Here is a 23,660-nt window from a genome sequence, read left to right on the forward strand (position 1 = left end):
TGTCTTAGTCTGGAAACTCCCGAGACTTGTTCAGCATCACAGCAATGTGAAAACCTCCACCAACAGAAGAGTGTGGCTGCGCATGAGGTGCATTGGCCAGGAATTGAACCCAGGTCTCCAGCATGGAAGACAAGAATTCTACCACTAAACCACCAATGTCTCATGCTTCCTAGCTAGCTAGGCATCCTTTAAATAAAGCAATAATGTAAAAATATTTGAAATGCAACCTTTTCTATATTAGATTATTATACAGTTATTTCACCTACATGATTTGACAGAAATCCTTTAGAAACTAGCTTTATTCTAGCATTTGACTTGGTAGTCACAGAAACTCTCTTTACCCAGGCCCATTTCACTGCTTTATATACAGTGAAACCTGTGAGAGCCGGAACTTGATGGGACTGCCTTGTTTGTCCAGGTCTCGAAAGTTTTCCTCCTTTGACAGGGTGCGATCTTATCAAGTTTTTATTGCTCACTAAAACCCACTGTCACTGAGTAGACTCCGACTCATAGCGTCCTTACTGGACTGAGTAGAACAGCCTCACAGTGTTTCCAAGGCTGTAATCTTTAGGGAAGCAGACTGCCACATCTTTCTCCCTCAGAGCGGCTGATGGGTTCGAACCGCCAACCCTCTGGTTAGCAGCCGAGCACTTAACCACTGCGCCACCAGGGCTCATCGCTCTCTGTTAGTGGGAAACACTTGTGTTTCCCTTCTCTGACAGGCTTCCACCTTACGCAGTTTCTGGCTTTTGCAAGTTTTACTGTAATATTTAAGCACTAGTTTAGGCAGGTTTGAGCACAACTAAAACCAACTCTTGTAAGCCCCTAACAAGTGCTGAGAGCAGAAGTACGTGGGCACACTGAAGAGGAAACTAGCTACAAGTGGTAAGTGCAAGCTGCAAGTAAAAAAATTAGCATAGCATGCTTACGAAAATATCTTGCGAGGGGAGAGCTTGGCTGGTAAAAAAAACATACAAGTGCGTTATTTGCATGAAAATGTGGTATATCAGTTAGTTATTCCCAAAATAATGCTACAGAACAAACTATTGCAAACTCAGTGGCATATATTAATGAGCATTTTATTCTCATGTTCCTAGGTCACCAAGTCAGCTGTGATCCAGGCAGGTCAGTAGCTCTCATGGAAGCTGTGGGTCCAGCTGGGCTTAGCTCCTCACTGCAAACTAGTACAGATCTGCTCCACATGCATTCATTCAGGCACTTAGGCCGAAGAGGCAGCAGCTACCAGGGGGAAGTTCTTATGGCAATGGCAAAGCACAAGATACCTTTCAAACCTCTTCTTGTGTCATGAATGCTAGCTTCCCACTGGTCAAAGGGGAGTCATGCAGCCATATCAGAAGTTAAAGGACAGGTAGTGGACTCCACCAACCTTGAGGCCAGTGCAAGTCAGATGGCCAAAACCAACATGCAGGAGTGAGAAAATACACTCCTCCCATGGAGGTGGGGAAAGGGAGTGAACATTTTCAACGGTCATGTAGCCTGTCACACAGACGAATGTAAAATACATACTTGCGATCTTGAACATATAAAAAATCTGCTTAAAAACAACTATTCAGAATTGATTTTCAAGGTCATTCCCAGCTCTAACATTTATGATTCTATAATTCTGTGATAATTTTGTATAAAAACATAGACTGATCAATAATATAAATAGAAATGAAAGTCTTAGTATATTAAGCATTCTTTCGTAAAATAGCTTGAGCTAGAGAAACAGTTCAGGACTAGCTGGCCATGCAGATTCAAGCACAGAGAACTGCAATTCAGTGGAAAAATATGTTATAAAGTAGCCTCTTTTCCACAGTCAAAACTTGATTCAACAGGATATGGGTGTGTTTTCGAAAAATATTGTTACTTTATTTGTATCACATATATATATATGACAACATAAACATATGATAAACTGTGCACTATTAAATGTGATTCAAATCTTAATGGTGAAAATATTCTAAAAATGAGACCACCTAACCTAAATCCCTCATTTTATAGGTAAGGAAACTTGATGGAAAATTGGAATTATCAAAAATAAAAGGTTATAATTTATAACATAACATAAACATATGTAAATCTTGAATTTAAAAATCAGTACCGAGGGAACAAACATTCAGAGGTGTTTCTTATTTTACACAGTGGATGTGCTCCTGAAAAGTAAACCTATGAAGGGGTACTTACGTGCTAAAATGGATGATAGAGACTAGTACGGCCTTCAGAAATGAGGAAGAGCAATGAATTTGGGTACATGATGAAGGGAAGAATCCAGATACATCTGGAGGATAGGTAGGTTTTAGATAAAATGAAGGGAAGTAAAAAAAAAAAAAAAAAAATGTACTCCAGAAAAGCTGGGGGAGGAATCATAACTGATGTCATGGAAAAAAGAGTAAGGATGGTAAGAGTTTACGTATCAATGCAACCACAGATGAGCAAAAGGGCCTGCTGGCATTTACAGAAAAACAAGGTTGAATACGGGAGACAGAAGCCAATTATGGCAGCATTTGAAATTCAGACCCAGGCATTTGGATTTGATGGGGTGAAGGAGTTAAATGTTGGAAGTGACTGAGGGAAAATACTCTGGCAACAGAACACTGGATGGATTGCTAGGGAGAAAGAAAACAGAGGAGTCTTGGAGAGGGCTATGGCTCTAATCCAGCATGAGATAAGGAGGTAAGGGTCTGCTCTAGGTTTACAACGTCACTCATGGAAAGACTGAGAGAGTGGAGAGCCTCTCGCTCTCAGCGTAGTACCGGGGAAGACTGTGGACAATTAAGGGTTTAGAGTTCATGGTCCACGTTGCAGCAGCTCTCTGTTATTGTTGCTATGTTTATTCATGCTGCATTAAGTACTTGACATACACAATTAAAATATGGAAGTAACCTTCATGTATGTGCGCAAACGGGGCCCTTGTTTGAAAAATGTCTACGAACAATCCCATTTAGTCACTGTTCTTTCACATATAGATCTAAAGGTTTCCAACAGCTGTGAAAAGCTCTTTATGTTAAAGGCAATAAGACCAAATAGCATAAACAAACATATAAACACATAAGAAAGGCTGGACAAGGGTGGGATGACCACAGAGTCATAGGAAAGGTCAAGAATTCAGTGTTCTCTTTTCCTCTGGGTTTCAAGAATGGGTAAAATGAGACTATTAAGACGATGCACAGGATCGATATACTATAGTTCTGTTCGGGGGTGGGACACAGAACTATAGTGAAATAACTTAAGCCTTTTACTAAGTATAAAAAAATATAAAATATTTTACTTAGTGTAAAATATTTTTAAAGGTTTAAAAACATATGTATACTCTTGGTCAAAGGCTTCCTAGAAGAGAGTCCCATATTTCATTATGTAAAAATGCATTATGGTTTACATATCATATTCACAGATGAAATTTGAAAAAAAACCTGAAGCAGTTAAGTAAATTAATTCTTTTAATATGCTCAAATATCTGGGATTCTAAATTTAAACCTAACATTTGCAATCTATTTGTACTATTTAATTGTTTACAAAACCCTCTGTTTAAGGATAATGCAAAATCAAACATTAGTGACCCTCCAAGTTATCAGAAAATTTTCATCAAAGATTCAAATTAAGAAGGCTTTACAGTATTATTTTAGTAATAAAAAAATAAGTTTATTTTCCAAAAAGAAAGAAAAATCTACATTAATTATGCTCAACCATTTCTCTATAGGTATGTTCTAGATTATGCAAGTAAAGAAAGAATACTGAAGGAAATTTGAAAATTCAAGGAGTTTAGTGCCTATGAAGATTAATGGGAGTACAACTGATTAAAGTAATAATGAAAGTTTCAGAAATGCTGAGACCTGATTTTTTAATAAGGAAGCTGAGAAATACCATCATAATTTTCATTAAATTTTTGGTAACAGCAGACATTTCATTATGGACTATAAAAACCAATGTGTTGAGCTATGCACTAAACTTGTAACCTGCTGATAAAGGACCCCTCATAAAGTCGGTTTATTGTACCAGAAATGTTCTAATAAACATAATCATATTCTACAAATCAGGCAATTTATACATGCTAACTTATGTCAGCACAGAAGAAAAATAGCGGTTAAAACAAAGGAAGAGATGAGGGCATCATTTTTTATTCTCTGTAGAATAACAGAGTCCAAGAGACTCAGAGCCCCATGAAGACATTAACTTAATCCTCAGAAATCTATTCCTGCTACAGAGCTTTATAGTCTTCCTTTAATTTAGTCCTATAGGCCTTTCTATTCTTCTTCCCTCACCATCTTCTAGACCCTCTGACGTTCACTTCATTTTATTCAGAGGCTCCATAACAACTTCATTTGCTGGCTTTTTAAATTATTTTGATAAAGTGTATGATATTATACAGTTATTACAACTAAGACCGTAGGAAAATTACCAGATCGATATCACCATCTCCCATTAAATGGCGATTTGGTGTGTAGGTAATTTCCTTTCATTGCACTTCAAATCCTATAATACCCAAGATCTTTTTTATTATGTCCTCTAGAATCCTTGCAGGCTCAGAATGTTACAGAATCTGGAAGGGTGGGAGAAGGAGTGGATTGGGGGGGCAACGCAAGGGTGTGAGGGAGATGTGGGGGGAGGGCTTAATAAGACTGCTACACAGTTGTTAAGAAAGGTCATTTTCCCCAAAAGCTGAAATGATTTACAGGGAAGATACAAGTTCTCTATAAACAGATTTGTCATCACTTATATAAAATATGTGCGATGAATGTAGATGTTGTATAAGTTGGGAAATTATATAACTAGACTCTCAGATGCATGATTTTATAGATACTAATGTTTGGGGTGGATTTAGATTTATTTAAGTAAAGTAGAGGGTTAATTTAAAGAAAAACATTAGGTAAGTAGTGGTACGGGAGAAGGGGGTACATGACAATGGCAAACAGTATGAAAGAGATGTGAGAAAATATGACGAATGAGAAATCCAGCCCTCCAGGGCCAGCGGGGTGGGCTTCCCCGTTTCCCTGCTATCAGACATGACACTGAGCAAAGCTTAGGGGCATATCTCCATCTGTCAGCCAGACAGCAGGTCTGCAGATGAATACTTTATTTGGCTCAACAGATATTACGCTTGCAAAAGGTCTAGCAGGCTTCCTTGGCATTCTCTTCCTTAACACAGTTTTCCAAGACCATGGAGAATAACAGAAGTGATGGAGGCCTGAGGATTCCTTTCTTTAACATTCCAGTCAGTTGGGGCATACTTTCCTGGGTTTCCACACTCCATGCCACACATCCTCCTCAAATGGCCCCTCTTTATTCTCTCCCATCCACCCTCCAGCCTACATATGATATCTCCCCTCATTAAACACTCACAGCATTTTCTTATTTCCTTTGGTCTGGTCCAAATCATATTTTGCCTTTTATGTTAGTTATTTTCTTACTTATAATTAGGGATCTCCTAGAGCACACCATCCAGCTCTTACCCATCTTCCCAATCATCCTGTCGCCAAAAGCCACCCATCACCACCACTAGTCAGTAACGCACAAATGCCTTACAGTTGTTGGGAGCTCAAAGAGTAGTTTAACTGTGCCACAGAAATACCAAGTCTATGCTGAAACAGAGAATGTAACCAGAAAGTTGGCATAGCTCGCTCTGCTTTACGTGCTAGATTTCCATTCTGTTTGGTGATCTCCACCCAGGAACAGGGTACAGCAAACAGTGCTGACTATCTCCTCAATTTACTCTCTAATGCCTTCCACTGACTTCAGTGCTTGTTCCCCCCATAACCTCTACATTTCTCATGCGTGCAGGAATTTGGAACATCAGCAAAAGAGCTCCTTTTCATGAGTAAGTCAGGGATTTTCCCTTCTGTAACCCCAGAGAAGTGAGATGGAAGCCCTTGACTGCTTAAGAGAGTTGATCTAAATTCTTGTATAGTAATATAATGAAAAAGATGCAATCTCACAGCAAGCCACTCCCAACACAAGAGAGAAGTGAAAGGAATCAGTATAGCCCTTATCTGAGAGTGGCCACGCACAGGTTAAAAAATGAGACAACAGTTTTGCAATATCAAATAAATCCACTTCCAAAATGGGTACCTAGAGGAAGGCAGAAAAAGCTAAGTTACATTAAAAAGATTAATGAGATCTGGCAGGATAGTTTCTTCAGATGGGGTAAATCCAATTTACTCGGTCCAGCATATCAAAGGGAATTGTTACCTTCCTCTCTAAAGCATAAATCAAAAGAGCTACAGAAATGAAGAGGCAAATGCAGTGTACTACGTGTCAGTCAACCAGTACTTATTGAGCAGCTACTATGTGCCAAGGACTGTTCTGGCAACAGGGCACTGCAGTGAACCGAACAGTATCTTGGGCTCTTGTGGTGGAAGACTGAAAGTAAAACATATACACACGATCATCTGGAGTACTGAAAATGGCTGTAAAGAAAATAAAATAGGACAGCATAGTTGCTGAGGAGAGACTGCTTTAGCTAGGGTAGACCTGGGAGAGCTGCTTGGAGGAGGTGAATCAAGACACAAATGATAAAAGGCAGCAGAGAGAAGACCTGGGAAAAAACGAAACAGAAGAAGCAGCAGAGACAAAGGTTGGGAGGCAGAAACATTTGGGAAGAATGAGCTGGCATCGAATGGACAGCATACAAGATAAGGCTGGTGTGGTACAGAAAACCAGGGGATCAGTGCAGGGAGATGAAATCAGAGAGGTAAACAGGAACCAGGTCACGCAGAACCTCCAGGCCACAGTAAAAAGTTTAAATTTTATACTGGTTGCAATGGGAAGCCACTGGAAGGTTTTAAGCAAGGTAGGAGGTACCTTAAGAACACTCAGGCTCGGTGTGGAGGTCGGACCAGAAGAGTGCAAGAGTGGAGGCATCCAGTTCAGTTTGGAGGCTGCTGCATCGGTCCAGGAGAGAGATACAGATGGTGAACAAGGGTTGTAACAGTGGAGATGAGACAACGCAAAGTGGTCAGGTACAGGATTTATTTGGGAAGTAAAAGAGACAGGGTTTGCTAATGGGCTGGATGTGGGGAATGAGTGAAAGAGAGGAATGAATCAAGGAGGACTCCTAGGTTTTTGGCCTTAGCAATCAGGTGGATAGTGATGCCATTCAATGAGACTGGAAATATGGGGGTAAATAAAAGTGGGCTAGGGGGTGGAAATATTAGTTCTCTTTAGCCAAATTTATGCATATGCTATTCCTTAGGCATCCAGGTGGGAGTCCAATTGGATATACAAATTTAAGAGTAATTAGTATATCCAAGCCAATCAACCAATCAGTTGCCACGTAGTAGATTCCAACTTATGGCAACTCCCCGCTGTGTGTCAGAGTAGGACTGTGCTCCGTAGGATTTTCAATAGCTGTGATCTTTCAGAAGTAGATTGCCAGGCCTTTCTTCCCAGGCATCTCTGGGTGGACTTGAACTGCCAATCTTCGGTTAGCAGCCAATAGTCACCCAGGGACTCAAGCAGCATATAGAAAGTATTTAAAACCAATGTACTAGATGAAAAGGGGAGATATAGATAAAGAGAATCAAACCCATCGCTGTCAAGTCAATTCTAACTCGTAGCAACCCTATAGGACAGAGCAGAACTGTCCCATAGGGTTTCCAAGGCTGTGATCTTTATGGAAGCAGACTGCCACATCTTTCTCCCACAGAATGGCTGGTGGGTTCAAACCGCTGACCTTTCGGTTAGCAGCCAGACACTTAACCATTGCATCATCAGGGCCCTTTGCTGAGCCACTAGAGGAACCAAATTCAAGCCCTAAAACACTAAATATTTAGAGCTTGGTAGAAGGCGGCCAATAAAGGCGGTAGAGAAAGAATGGACAATGAGGTGGGAGGACAACCAGGGCACGGTAATATAACTGAAGTCCAGAAAAGAAAGTGTTTCAAGAAGGAAGTGGTCATCTGTACCAAATGCTGCTGAGAGACCTCACCCCCTCTAGCAACTTAGAATCTTGAAATACAGATCAACAAAATGTTATCCATCACCTGGGGAGGAAGAGCCTTAAGGAGAGGAACGTGGCCACAGCCAAAGCAGTAAGTGAACATCTTATTCCTCAGATGGCTTCACCATCAATTATTTCTGAAGTGTCCAAACTAATAGCTTAATGTAGCTTAAAAGAAGTGAGCTTTAACAGACAGTAAGAAAATGAATTTTGGGGTGGCACTTAGGATGTAGGGTAGAACACGTCCCAAAACTCAACTTTCCATGTGGGGTGCTGAATGAGAAAGAGACTGGGGTATAGCAGCTAAACTGGTGTCGAGACAGGAGTTCTTGGGGTCTTAGTCTGAAAATCCTTCCCTCCTATTTTTAAAATGACAATATTCAACACTAAGAACTTCTTATATACACATGAACTAGGGGAAAAGGTGAGTAAATATTTTATTGCCCACAAGAGCTTGGCACTCTGGACGTGCACAGTATTGTTATTATCCTCCATTCTTTTGCCATCATTTCTAAGAAGAAATCTTCATAGAGTTTCCACCTTATGACGTCAAGCCACAGGCTCTTTCAACAGCAACTTACAGATCAATTGACGAACAAAAAGTTCTGTTTGTTCAAATTATGTGACCTAGGTTCGTTTTCTCATGGATGATGGCTACAATCAGGAAAATGAAAATAAATCAATAGGATAGTTTTCACTCTCATTTAAATAGACTGTGAAAAGTACCAGTGGGAATCTTACTCAGTACATATTTGCTTACAGGTCTAAATAAAGGCCTAAATGATTTGAATTTAGGGCATTTCTGAGTGGTTGGTGGGATAAAGGGCCAAGCAAGAGACTGTTTCTAGCTTGTTAAGACCACACATCTCTCAGGCCTCAGTCTTTCTGGAATCTGTCAACATTTTGAGTCATATCATAACTATAAGGAAATGTTTTTAACTTTTGACCTTCAGCCTAATGAATCCTCTAATTCTACCAGTTCAAACTGCTGAATAATTCAACGAACAGTGTTCTGATCCAAGGCAATTTAAAATATGGTGATATTTTTGCTCTAAGATAAAGAGGAGAAAAGAGCTGATTCTGCACTCCATTCCAGCTCATCATATTAAGAACACCTGAATACATCCATTTTTTAATTTTTCCTATACAGGGTAAAAGGCTGAAATTGAAAATATAATGGTTTCAAACCATAGTCTCTACTGTAACCAAAATCTCCCTTGAAAATGTCTCCTCTTTTTCCTCTCCCTTCTTAAAAAAAAAAGAAAATTGTAGGTTGGGACACTGCTTACCAAGGGGTATATTTTGCGCATGTTTCTAAACTCCAATCAGAAGTTTTCTGAAACCAAGGGTAACTTATATTTTAGTCAATTCTCCATGAATGCCTGAGGAAATATGTAAAACATTAATCAGGGTAACCACAACTGCATACTTATCATCTGAAGGGAAAAGAAATACATACAGAACAGCAACCAGAGATTAAAATTAAGTTAGTGATGCGTCGGAAAACTATCTGAAAGCACAATTAGCTTCTATGCAAAGAACCAAACTTTAAAAAAGGGGAGGGAGTTTTGAAGTTACAGTCTCAAAGAAGATTGTTTTTACTTCTTAAAAAATTTAAAAAAGGAATTCTACACAAATCTCTTTTACCATTGACATATATATTCAAATGTTTCTAAGTATTATAGTGTATTGGAGAGAACACTGTTAAGGGAAGTTAAGACATCTAGATCCTAGTCCATTCTCTTTATTATTAACTAGCTGAATGGCTTTAACTTGGGGTAGTGGAAAGAGCATGGGCATCAGGACTAGACAGAACTATATATTTTTTTTAATTGTTGTAATTAAATGAAGTTTACATTTCAAGTTACTCTCCCATACAGAAATTTTTTTTTTTTTTACATACATTGTTATGAGACCCCAACCACTCACCCCATTCTGCGACAGCACACTCCTCCCCTCCACCCCTGATTCCCCATGAACATTCAACCAGCTCCTAACTCTCTCTGCCTTCCCATCTCACCTCTGGACAGAAGCTGCCCCTTTGGTCTCTTGTATCTACTTGACTAAGAGGCACATTCTTCACAAGTAACACTTTATGTCCCACAGTCCAGTCCAATCCGTGTCTGAAGAGTTGGCCTCAGAAATTGTTTTAGTTCTGGGTGATAGAGAGTCCAGGGGCCGTGCTTTCCGGGGCACCTCCAATCTCAGTCAGACCATTAAGTCTGGTCTTCTTACTAGAATTTGAGTTCTGCCTCCCATCGTCCTACTGCTCCATCAGGGACCCTCTGTTGTGTTCCGTGTCAGGACGTTCATTGGTGGTAGCTGGGCACCATCTAGTTCTTCTGGTCTCAGGCTGATGAAGTCTCTGGTTTACGTGGCCCATTCTGTCTTTTGGGCTAATACTTTCCTTGTGTCTTTGGTGTTCTTCATTCTCCTTTACTCCAAGTGGTTGGGACCAACTGATGCATCTTAGATGGCCACTTGCAAGCTTTTAAGATCCCAGATGCCACTCACCAAAGTAGGATGTGGAACATTTTCTTAGTAAGCTTTGTTATGCCAATTGACATAGATGTCCCCTGAAAGCATGGTCCCCAGACCCCTAGACAGATCTATATTTAAAACACATCTCTACCTCTTGCTGTGTGTCCCTGGGCAAGTTCCTTAACCTCTCTGAGTATCAGTTTCCCTATCTGTGAAATGGTGATAATAGCTCTCTCTCAGGTCAAAGATTAGATGAGGTAATGTACTGAAAGTGCTTAGCACAGAGCTGGTTCCAGTGTTTGTTTTTCTTCATCTTCTTTCTCTGAATCGATTAGTTTTTGTTTTTAAATGAAGAATGTAGGGCAGATATCAAAATTCCCTTCATACTCTAAAAGCCAATAATTCTAATGATGTACATTGAAGGAAGAGACTCAATATTCGGTAATCTAAGCACCTGTATGAAGAAGTACTACCTCTTCCACCTCAAGAACCAACTTCCCAAGCCTAATGAATAAGTGCTTACATACTTCATTCTACAAAGGGTATATCCTTATGTAGCTCCATAAACGATTTTCACAAACATGGATTATTCCAGAGTTTCAGGAAGTTAGCCTAAAAAAAAGTAATCCTTCCAAATAAATTGTGTTAACCAATGTCTTTTGATGAGAACCGTCAGAATTAAAGATTATTTTTTTACTTTAGTTTAATATGCGGCTAGGTAAAACTACATTTCAGCCACTTAATCAGAGTATTGGTATTAAAAATGGACAGGAGGTAAGAGGTCTAATTAGTAGAACTATTTCTTTTCTTTTCTTTTTTTAATTGTTGTGCTTTAAGTGAAAGTTTACAATTCAAGTTAGTCTCTCACACAAAAATTTATACACACATTGTTATGTGGCCCTAACTGCTCTCCCCATACTGTGACAGCACACTCCTCCTTTCCATCCCGGATTTCCCGTGTTCATTCAACCAGTTCCTGACCCTCTCTGCCTTCTCATCTTGTCTCTGGACAGGAGCCGCCCATTTAGTCTCATGCATCTACTTGAGCTAAGAAGCACTCTTCTTCACAAGTATCATTTTCTGTCCCATAGTTTAGTCTAATCTTTGTCTGAAGAGCTGGCCTCGGGAATGGTTTTAGTTTTGGGCTAACAGAAACTCTGGGGGCCACGTCTTCTGGGGTCCCTACAGTCTCAATCAAACCATTAAGTCTGGTCTTTTTACCAGAATTTGAGTTCTGCACCCCACTTTTTTCTCCTGCTCCGTCAGGGATTCTCTGCTGTGTTCCCTGTCAGGGTGGTCATTGGTGGTAGCCACCAGGCACCATCTAGTTCTTCTGGTCTCAAGCTGATGGGAGTCTCTGGTTTATGTGGCCCCTTTTGTCTCTTGAGCTAATACTTTCCTTATGTCTTTGGTGTTCTTAATTCTCCTTTGCTCCAGGTAGGTTGGGACCAATTGATACATCTTAGATGCCCGTGTGCTAGTTTTTTAGACCCCAGATGTCACTCACCAAAGTGGGATGCAGAACATTTTCTTAATAAACTTTGTTATGTCTATTGACCTAGATGTCCCCTGAAACCATGGTCCCCAGACCTCTCCCCCTGCTACTGTCCCTCGAAGTGTTTGGTTATATTCAGGAAACTTCTTAGCTTTGGTTTAGTCCAGTTGTGCTGAGTTCCCCTGTAGTGTGTGCTGTCCTTCCCGTCACCTGAAATAATTCTTGCCTACTACCTAGTTAGTGAATAATCCTCTCCCTCCTTCCCCACCCTCGTACCATCAAAGAATGTTTTCTTCTGTGTTTAAACCTTTTCTTGAGTTCTTACAATAGTGGTCTTATACAATATTTGTCCTTTTGTGACTGACTAAATTCACTCAGCATAATGCCTTTCAGATTCCTCCATGTTGTAAGATGAAGAATTATTTCTTTAGGGTCATTTCCCATCACTGTTTTGTTTTGTTTTTCCTTCCATAGTTCCAAACCCTTTACCTGTTCATCCCTATAATCTATTGCTCTCTAGCTGCCACTCGTGGTCCAGGGGCCCTCTCTCAAACTCTGCACATCCTACAGGGATGCTGAGGGGACCTGAAGTTCCTGAACTTCCCACCCTCAGATTTCTAGTCAAAATGTATCAGTCATTCTCTTCTTATGTTTAAGTTTAATTAATTAGAACTAATTAACTAATTAGATATCTGGTAGGAGGTTTCAGTTTTCACTTAGAAATTCTTTAAAACATGAAGGAAAGCGTCTATAATTAGCAATGTCTACACTGTTTTTATCTTGAGGAGCGTAACCAAAAACCAAAGCCTTTGCAATCAATTCCAACTCACGGTGACCCCATCTGTTGCACACAGTTTCCTTGGCTGTAATCTTTATGGGTGCAGATCATCAGACCTTTCTTCCGTGGCGTCACTAAGTGCGTTCAAACTGCCAGGTTAGTGGTAGAGCGCAAACAGTTTGCACCACCCAGGGGCTTTCGAGGAGTGTAGACAAATCTAAAAAAAAGTATTTGTCTTCTGTTCCATTTCGTTATCCTGAATAACAAATATGATAAAACTCATGAATGCCAGAATGTTTCCTTCTGGTAAACATTTTCAGCAAGTGAGTTGGTACAAAGGACTAATCAGCATGGTAGGAATTCAGAGAGCTATGGCCCGTTGATAGGCAGGGCAGTGTCAGGCAGGCCATCTTTCAATGTCTTTCCTCATCAGAGTGACGCCGTAGCAAAGTCCAAAGATCTTCTAGAAGATTTATATCAGCACAGGGCAGCACGCAGACACATGCTAATGGGTCATTTGCTCATGGAACGTAACTCCACGGGTGATATGCCAGAGGTAACTGAGAATTATGGAGCATGAATCACAGAGTGAAAATCATCAGGTGAGAACAGGAAAAGGCACCCAAAAGGCATAACCAAATCGTTAGATGGCATGTTGTAGTTTCCTAGGGCTGTAATAAAAAAATTACCATACACCGGGTGGCTAAAGGAGCCCTGATGGTACAGCAGTTCGAATCCACCAGTCGTTTCTTGGAAATTCTATGGGGCAGTTCTACTCTGTCCTATAGGGTCGCTATGAGTTGCAAGTGACCAGACAGCAATTTTTTTTTTTTTTTTTTGGGTGGCTAAAAACAACAAAATTTTTTTGTCTCATTGTTCTGGAACTAGAAGTCCAAAATCAAGTGGCTAGCAGGGCCACACTCCCTTGGAAGGCTGTAAGGGAAAATCCTTCCTTGCCTCTTTCTAGCTTCTGGTGGCTCCCAGCAATCACTGACATTTCTTGGCTTGTAGCTGCATTATTCCAATCTCTGCCTCCATTGTCACATGATCTTCTTCCTGTGCGTGTTCACATGGCTTTCTTCTCTTTGTCTCTCTCTGTGCCCTCTCCTCTTCTTCTAAGGCACTAGCTACTGGATTTAGGGTCCACCCTAATCCAGTATGACTTTCTCTTAAATTACATCTGCAAAGACTCTATTTCCAAATAAGATCACAATTTGAGGCTCTGGTTGGACTGAATTTGGGGAGAGGGGGCACTATTCAACCCACTGTACCCACAATATGGCATTTAATTAAAACTTCTGGCAAACAGGCACCACTCTTGCAAATAGAATACATACTTTCTCTGCAAAACAGAACTGGAAATGAGGTGAGTCTCTGACAACAATTTTTGCTATTTGTGAGTAGAAGGCTTTGAACCAGAGGGTAGGCATAAAGGCTTTTTCAGCCACCAACCAACCCAGACAAAGAAAGCTGAGTCTGTTAGAGTGGAAAGCAACAGACATTTCTCCAAGGGAAAATGCTGTACTAAATTCCCTAATATAAAATATACCCACTAAAGTTAATAAAAGAAAGAAAGCACCCTAGATTACACTTAATTTTCTGACACAGACAGTGATAAAAGCTGAAAAGTACCTGTCAACTGAGGCCACACAGCTCAACATGCCTCCCTAATGACATTTTATCAAGGAGGATTTGTACGTGTCAAACATGGAATAAATAACATTTTGGTCCTGAAGACACTTCCTTAGCTCCTGCCCATACTAAAAAGAAAATACAGTTTCAAGGGTATTCTGACGTAATTTTTCCACCATGAGACCAGTTCCTCAAACTAGTAAACATCATGAATTGCTCAAAGAGCTACCTGATGAATTTTGAAAAGAAATGTGGCTTATTTATTACCCTGCTCTCTTAATGAAAAACTAGTCAGTATTTGTTTAAAAGAGGCATTTAGAATCTGAGATAAATCTCCTTCCAAGTTAAAGACTTGGAGGAAAATGTCACAAATCATGTCTTATGTTTAATAATAATAAAAAGTAGTTATTGAAACCATAATCTCAGTTGAGACAAATGCTAAAGTTAAGCTAGAAAATCAGGAAGAAATGATGAAGGAGAAGGGAAGGCAAAAAAGGAGAGAGTAGGGAAAAGGAAGCCTGGAGCCTCCAACACTTCCCCCAACCTTAGTCATTCTACCTGTCTCCACCCCAGTAAGTCTTCCCCATGTCCAAGCCCTTGGTGCTCCCTTTGCCCTCCCATAGAATGTTTACTACCATATTGCAATTACCTGTTTACCCATCTCTATTCCCCATGATAGTGGGGCTCTATGAAGACAGAAAAAGAGGTGCCTCGTTCACCACTTTATCTCCAGCTCCCAACACTGTGCCTGCTCAGGGAGTAGGCTCTCAGACAATATTGAAGGAAGGGAGAACGGAGAGGGGAGGAGAAAAAAAAGAAGAAAGAGAGGGAAGTGGAATGGAAGGACAGCATAAATGAAAAAACAAGGCAGCAAAGGCTTGATTTTGTGTTTTTAATCTCCTTAAAAACTTTTGTCATTAGCCTGGTAGACTAGAAGGCAGTAAGTTTTCAAATAAACACAGTATTTCAATATTGAGAAACTCAAAGGTAGTTGAACCATCTACAGCCAACTGACTCTTTAGTAGTCCTCTTAACTTACACAGTGGGTCCCAAGGAAGGGCAGTATATACTTCATGCTAACTCTAGACCTCAAGACAAAGAGCTCCAGGGAGCCTGAGGTGACTTCTAGATTTTTGGCATACCAATTATTTGGGGATTTTTGTTTGTTTTGTGTTGTTGTTGTTTTTGTCTTTACTGAGTACCAAAAAGCTTCCCACAGAATATTCTCAGAATTCAGTCCTCATAATCCTCATAAAGGTAGGCATGGAGTATCCCTGACCTGGAATCCTTTTTACCCAAAGAGATTTAGATTTCAAAAACAAGTTGAAATAAATGTGTGTTAATCCTTGAACAATAATAATAAGAAAAGATGTCTGATCTCTCGCCATAACTGCTCTTAAGAAAAGGTGTGAGATTAATAGATTTCAGCGAAGTATTAGGATACAAGATAAACATACAAAAATCAGTTGGATTCCTCTACACCAGCAAAGAGAACTTGGAAGAGGAAATCACCAAGTCAATACCATTTACAAAGGCCCCAAGAAGATAAAATACTTAGGCATAAATCTAACCAGAGACATAAAAGACCTATACAATGAAAACTACAAGACACTACTGCAAGAAACCAAAAGAGACATGCATAAGTGGAAAAACACACCTTGCTCATGGATAGGAAGACATAACATTATGAAAACGTCAATTCTACCCAAAGTGATCTACAGATACAATGCAATCTCGATCCAAATTCCAACGGCATTTTTTAAGATGTAGAAACAAATCACCGACTTCATACGGAAAGGGAAGAGGCTCCCGATAAGTAAAGCATTACTCAAGAAGAAGAACAAAGTGGGAGGCCTCACACTACCTGATTTTAGAACCTATTATACCGCCATGGTAGTCAAAACAGCCAGGTACTGGTACAACAACAGATACGTAGACCAATGAAACAGAATTGAGAATCCAGACATAAATTCATACACCTATGAGCAGCTGATATTTGACAAAGGCCCAAAGTCTGTTAATTGGGGAAAAGACAGTCTCCTCAACAAACGTTGCTGACATAATTGGATATCCATCTGCAAAAAACTGAAACAAGACCCATACCTCACATCATGCACAAAAACTAATTCAAGATGGATCAAAGACTTAAATATAAAATTGAAAATGATAAAGATCATGGAAGAAAAAATAGAGACAACTCTAGGAGCCCTAATACATGGCATAAACATAATACGAACCATAAGTAACAATGCACAAACACCAGAAGAGAGACTAGATAACAGGGAACTCCTAAAAAATCAAACACTTATGCTCATTAAAGACTTCACCAAAAGAGTAAAAAGACAGCCTACAGACTGGGAAAAAACTTTTGGCTACGACAAATCCGATCAGCGTCTTATCTCTAAAATCTACAAGATACTGCAAAACCTCAACAACGAAAAGACAAATAACCCAATTAAAAAATGGGCAAAGGATATGAACAGGCACTTCGCCAAAGAAGATATTCAGGTGCCTAACAGACACATGAAGAAATGCTCACGATCATTAGCCATTAGAGAAATGCAGATCAAAACTACAATGAGATACCATCTCACCCCAACAAGGCTAGCATTGATCCAAAAACACCAAATAATAATGTTGGAGAGGTTGTGGAGAGACTGGAACACTTATACACTATTGGTGGGAATGTAAAATGGTACAACCACTTTGGAAATTGATCTGGCACTTCCTTAAAAAGCCAGAAATAGACGTACCATATGCTCCAGCAATTTCGCTCCTTGGAATATAAACTAGAGAAATAAGGACCGTCACACAATTAGATATATGCACACCCATGTTCATTGCACCACTGTTCATGATCGCAAAAAATTGGAAACAACCTAGGTGCCCATCAGTGGAGGAATGGATAAACAAATTATGGTATATTCACACAATGGAATACTATGCAATGATAAAAAACAACAATGAAGCTGTGAAACATAACATGGAGGAATCTGGAAGGCATTATGCTGAGTGAATTTAGTCAGTCACAAAAGGACAAATATTGTATAAGACCACTATTATAAGAACTCAAGAAAAGGTTTAAACACAGAAGAAAACATTCTTTGATGGTTACGAGGGTGGGGAAGGAGGGAGAGGATTATTCACTAACTAGGTAGTAGACAAGAATTATCTTAGGTGACGGGAAGGACAGCACACACTACAGGGGAACTCAGCACAACTGGACTAAACCAAAGCTAAGAAGTTTCCTGAATACAACCAAACACTTTGAGGGACAGAGCAGCAGGGGGAGGGGTCTGGGGACCATGGTTTCAGGGGACAACTAGGTCAACTGGCATAACAAAGTTTTTTAAGAAAATGTTCTGCATTCTGCTTTGGTGAGTGGCATCTGGGGTCTTAAAAGCTAGCAAGTACCCATCTGGGATGCATCAATTGGTCCCAACCCACCTAGAGTAAAGGAAAATGAAGAACACCAAAGACATAAGGAAAGTATTAACCCAAGAGACAGAAAGGGCCACATAAACCAGAGACTCCATCAGCCTGAGACCAGAAGAACTAGATGGTGCCCGGCGGCTACCACAATGACCGCCCTGACAGGGAACACAACAGAGTCCCTGATGGAGCAGGAAAAGAGTGGGGTGCAGAACTCAAATTCTAGTTAAAAGACCAGACTTAATGTTCTGACTGAGTCTGGAGAAATCCCGAAAGGCATGGCCCACAGACTGTCAACCCAGAACTAAAACCATTCCTGAGGCCAACTCTTCAGACAAAGATTAGACTGGACTATCGGGCATAAAATGATACTCATGAAGAGCGTGCTTCTTAGTTCAAGTAGATACATGAAACTAAATGGGCAGTTCCTGTCCGGAGGTGAGATGAGAAGGCAGAGAGGGTCAGGCATGAGTTGAATGGACATGGGAAATCAGAGGTGGAAAGGAGGAGTGTGTGCTGTCACGGTATAGGGAGAGCAATTAGGGTCACATAACAATGTATCTATGAGTTTTTGTATGAGAGACTAACTTGAACTGTAAACTTTCACTTAAAGTACAACAAGAAAATAAAAAATAAAAACAAAAGGTGTGAGAATTGCCCAGTGACAACCAAGCTGAGTTCCAAGACCTTCATGAGGAGCTGGGAGTGAAAGAGAAAAAGAATTGCTGGAGCTCTAAAGAAGCATGGTTAGTGTCTTCCTTCCCTCTTTATCTCTGTAACATGAAGTGGGAAAAGATAAACATAAATTGCAAAGTTAAGCAATATTCAAGCTCCATGTGTTTATACTCTAAAAGAGAGAAAATGAAAATATTTCCATTGTCATAACAACCTGGACTCAAATACAGTTAAGTGTATAGTATAAGATACTGGTCATTCGAAATTACTGGTTAAGCACCCTCTAAAGGCATCGTTGTTCTACAGGGCAAGGGGCAGAAGCAACTGTAATGTCCTCAAAACAACCCAAGATTGGTTTCTACAATTTAATCATTTCAATACAAATTTCACTTACACTACAGACAACTGATTCATGTTCTGTTTTTCATATGTGGGAAGAAACACAGTGCGTCCCACCATCCTGAAACGTGTACAAGAAAACAAGGCTTGGAATTTGAGACTCAAGGTATTGCAGATTCAAAGCTGAAGTGAACTTTAGCATTAGTATTAAGGTACCTTGATTTTTCATTAGACAAGGAAAATGTTACTCTAGTTTCTATTATTTCTCATTTCTATAATTAGATTAGTTAAAATCAACAAAATGACACCTAGAATGCACAGGTAGATGAGGTCTAACGGTGGAGTAAAAATGAGACTGCAAGTCTGGGAATGACTGGCCAGTAGACCTAACGTAACTCTGTACCTGTAGGCAAGTTACCCACATTGCAGCTGTTTCAGTCTGTAAAATGGTGGTTATGATACCTACCTTGCAGCACTTTCTCTGAGCACTGCCCTTCTAGCACAATGCCTGGAACACAGCAATTACTCAATATATATCAGCTTTCTTTTGTCCTAAGAGCTAATATCAAATGCAGATCCCTGCTCTTGGAGCCTCTTAAAAAAAAAACAAAACAACAAATCTATTGCCATCAAGTCGATTCCTAATCACAGTGACGCTACAGGACAGAGTAGAACTGCCCCATAGGGTTTCCAAGGAGCAGCTGGTGGATCTGAACTGCTGACCTTTCGGTTAGCGGCCAAACGCTTAACCACTGTGCCACCAGGTCCCCACATGTAATTAGAAAATTAAAGACAAAAAAAGAAATAGAGTTAAAAAGCAATATAAAGCAGCATATATTAACGCTGACAGACGATACATTGAGGAAAAGCTTCATAATTTGTTCATTTTTAATAAGCATTTAGAAATCAACATTAAAACTATATACATGTACATATACCTATGTTCAAATATCACATTTGTCATACAACATTTTAGAATACATGAAATTTTACTCAGAAGATCTAATCTTCAAATCTCATGCAGACATGAGAAAGCAGATTTCAGAAGAAAGACGAACAGTTTTTTGCAAACCCTTAAAATCTCTATAAACAGCATTATGATTATTACTCCCACAGCGTTGATGGTATGAAATCTTTTTCAAGAAATCAATTTCCTATTTACAACTAACTGTCTAATATAGCATCAGGGCAAACACTCTCTATATAGTTCCAGACCGTGATATGACTCTAAAACCCTGAGGAAAACCAAGTTAAATGAACTGAAAAAGAAAATGCTAGACGGGAGCTCTAGAAGTGTGGAGTGTGCACTGAGCACTGGCTGGGTTAACACCAAGATGCTCAACCACACAGCCCTGAGCTGTGAACACTGGGAAAAAAGCCACCAAGGATTCCCAGGTGGATGTGATCAATATCCCATTTATTAGAATAAACAACGTGGGATATAGTATCCAGCTTAAGTGAGCTACGAAGTGAGGAGGTATAAAGAAGAAAAAGAAAACAAAAAAAAATTTAAGGCAACATTACATGGGAGCAGGGGCCAAAGAAAGGAATACCTACATTTCAGGAGTCACTTGCCCACAGGGTAACTGTCTCTATTTCTCTATGCTTTTATTATTCTTTTACTTATACGATAGCACTGGCTATCATCCTTCAGAAACATTTACAATCACTTATAGGACTGGTGTTGTAGATTCAGAGACGTGGGCATTGTCACACATCCCTTTTCCTAGGAATGTTCCTAACCTTGGTCTTATCACAGTCCCATGAATGATCTTCTCATTTTCTCAAGAAACTCCCAAATAATTACCAGACTAAAGCTTGCTCCAATTATCTTCCATTAAAATATGAAAAATTCCTCTGATATTTTGAAGAAGACTAACAAAAATTTCACTGGATGGGGAAAGTGCTTTGTCTATATCTCTGTGACTCTGGATGCATCCTTTAAAGGTCTGAAGACCTTTTCTGATTTCCGACTAGAAGGGCCAGCCCAAGGATTCCTTATAAGCACTTCATAAGGGTTCAGGGGTTGGGTTCTCCAAACTCTGAGCTAAAGTTTCCTAAGCTGATGGGAATAGTTTGATGTGTCAAGGACTCATTTGAACACAGTAAAAATGGGCATACACTTGTTCTCTCTGTTCCAGTCCTCTAAAGATCCATTAAAATTTCTTCTGCAAAATAAACGAGAAGGAAAGATGAGGAATTCTGACAGCTACTAAAACCACCCATGAGCAGCTATTACCAATCATCAAGAGCAGATGAAAAAGTCACCTATTTTATGATTTTTCAATATTAGGATTTCCAATTAAATGTTCCCTTCTCAGAATGATCTTACCACTCTTCTGTCATTTCAGATGCCCCTGTGGTAAGCAAAAGCTAATTTAATATAATAGGCTTTTTTTTTTTTTTAAAAAAAAAAAAAGGTTATATGGAAGCAAAATGCCTGGGTGTGTCTACTCCTCTAAGACAAAAAGAGAATATATATTTAAAGAAGCAATAGACTAAAAAGAAAACCTTAACTGGGGGGTTGGGAGATAAGAGTAGAATAAATTTAACTGTATAATTAATTTGAAGGCATGAACTTGAGAAATCTTTAATAAAAGAAATGGCTAAAATGCTTTGTTATCCAGCCAGTGCCAGCAGGTCAAAGAACCAGCAGTTTGGAGTTTTAAAATACATTGCACTTTAGCACTTAGCTGTGACATTATTCTGCTTTTAAAAACAAATCTCTTGAGCAGTCAAGTTTTAATACTTATAGAGCCACCCAGGGTTAAAATAATGCAAAGGCTTGGAAGTTACTAGGCCCTTCATTTGAATGTTATACTACCAGTACCAGTTGCCATTGAGTGGATTCTGACTCATGGCAACCCCATGTGTGTCAAAGTAGAGCTGTGCTCCAGAGGGTTCTTCAATGGCTGATTTTTTCAGAAGTAGATTGCCAGGCCTTTCCTTCAAGGTGCCTCTAGGTAGATTCAAACCTCCAATCTTTCGGTTAGCAGCCAAGCGCATTAACCATTTGTATTACGCTGGGACTAAACTGGGTCTGATCAATTGCCAAAGGAGCCCTGGTGGTGCAACAGTTAAAACGCTAGGCTGCTAACCTAAAGGTCAGCAGTGCAAATCCACCAGCAGCTCCCTGGGAGAAAAGGCCTGGCGATCTGCCCTTGTAAACGTTACAGCCTAGGAAACCCTATGGGACAGTTCTACTCTGTCCTACAAGGTTGCTATGGATCAGAATGGACTCAATGGCACACACCACCACCACCAACAATCAGCTGCTGTAATTTTGTTGTGTTATTGTGGCACAAATGGTTTGTGCTAACTAAAGGTTAGCAGTTCAAGCCCACCCAGTGGCACCACAGAAGATAGGCTTGGTAATCTGCTTCCATTAAGATTACAGCCAAGAAAACCTTATGGAGCAGTTGTACTCTGTAACACTCGGGGTCGCCATGAGTCAGAATCCACTCAACGGCAACTCACGACAACAACGTCTGAACTGAGCTAAAATGTCACACGGTAAGTTTTTTTTCCTTGAAGCTTGGACATAGATTCCATAAACAATAATCAAATTAAAGGACAAAAACAGAGTAATAAAGCACTTTCCTTAAAGTCTCTTACTTAGAGCACAGTTCTCAACCCTTGTGAATATGAGGGCTCTTTCAATAAACCCAAAATAGAGAGGAATCCAGTTTTTATTCATTCAGTCTACATACAATGCTTACCTGTCACACAATCCAATAAACCAGAGGTCTGAGGCCTTAAGGTGAGGAGAGCTGCTTTAAAATATCTTTAAACTGCGCATATTCCTCCTTACCTTTCCTATTTAATGATACGAATTCAGTAAATGGCTTTCTTGCTTGGATGAATTCCTCCTTCCATTCTCAAATTCTTCCCATGAAAAAATTGAATTTTGCCTCTGAAAACACCATCTTTTCAAAAATCCCCTGAGTACAGGGATTTGAGATGATTTATTGGAACAACACTCATCTGAAGTAGTATATTGTCACAGCATTTTTAAATATGAATAATGATACAGCACTTTCTCTTTCAGTAACTCTGCCCTATAATAAACTATCACCACACTACCCACAGACAATGGTAACAATTTTTTCCCAGCTATTCAAGCTGCTTAGTATCTGCAGACAAAAAGTGAATAGGATACCCACTACTTAAGTTATTTTGCTGTCAAGCTGGTGTCCTGAGTGTCAGCATATTTATTCAGCTGGCAATTCTCAAAATCTTCTCAACTCCTTGTATTACAGGATGCGCTAAAGTCCACTTTACCTTATCAAAGAGTAGCTATTTACTGCACGTACCCTCTAGGGTACAACCTGTGTAGGTAACCACACCGTCTCAACTTCAGGACAAAGACAAGGGACCAAGTGATAGCTTAACTTTACAATCTATTTATTACAGATACAAAAAATACTTCCTCTCCTACATCATGATCTAGAATTAGTACATGGCCCATCTCCTGTAACATACCTGGATGATACCTTGTTACACTGGTGCATTCACTCACAAGGCCTTAAAAAAAAAAAAAAACCATTGCCATGGAGTCGATTCCGACTCATAGCGACCCTATAGGACGGAGTAGAACTGCTCCATAGAGTTTCCAAGGAGCACCTGATGGATTGGAACTGCTGACCTTTTGGTTAGCATCTGTAGCACTTAACCACTACACCACCAGAGTTAAAGAACTGTTGAAGGTGGGAGGTTATAAACGTTTTTTAAAAAAGTGTCAGCAAAACTCAACTAAGGGGGATAAGCCTAGCTATTTTTATGCCATCTGTTCCAATTTCATGGCTTACCACCTTTATAACCAAATAAGAAAGCTGATAAGGATTTTTGCTCTTCCTTTTCCCTATAGGACAAAATTTCAAGAGCCTTGGGTC

The sequence above is a fragment of the Trichechus manatus genome, unplaced genomic scaffold (assembly GCF_000243295.1).
Source record: "Trichechus manatus latirostris isolate Lorelei unplaced genomic scaffold, TriManLat1.0 scaffold00141, whole genome shotgun sequence".
In the NCBI taxonomy this organism is placed as follows: domain Eukaryota; kingdom Metazoa; phylum Chordata; class Mammalia; order Sirenia; family Trichechidae; genus Trichechus; species Trichechus manatus.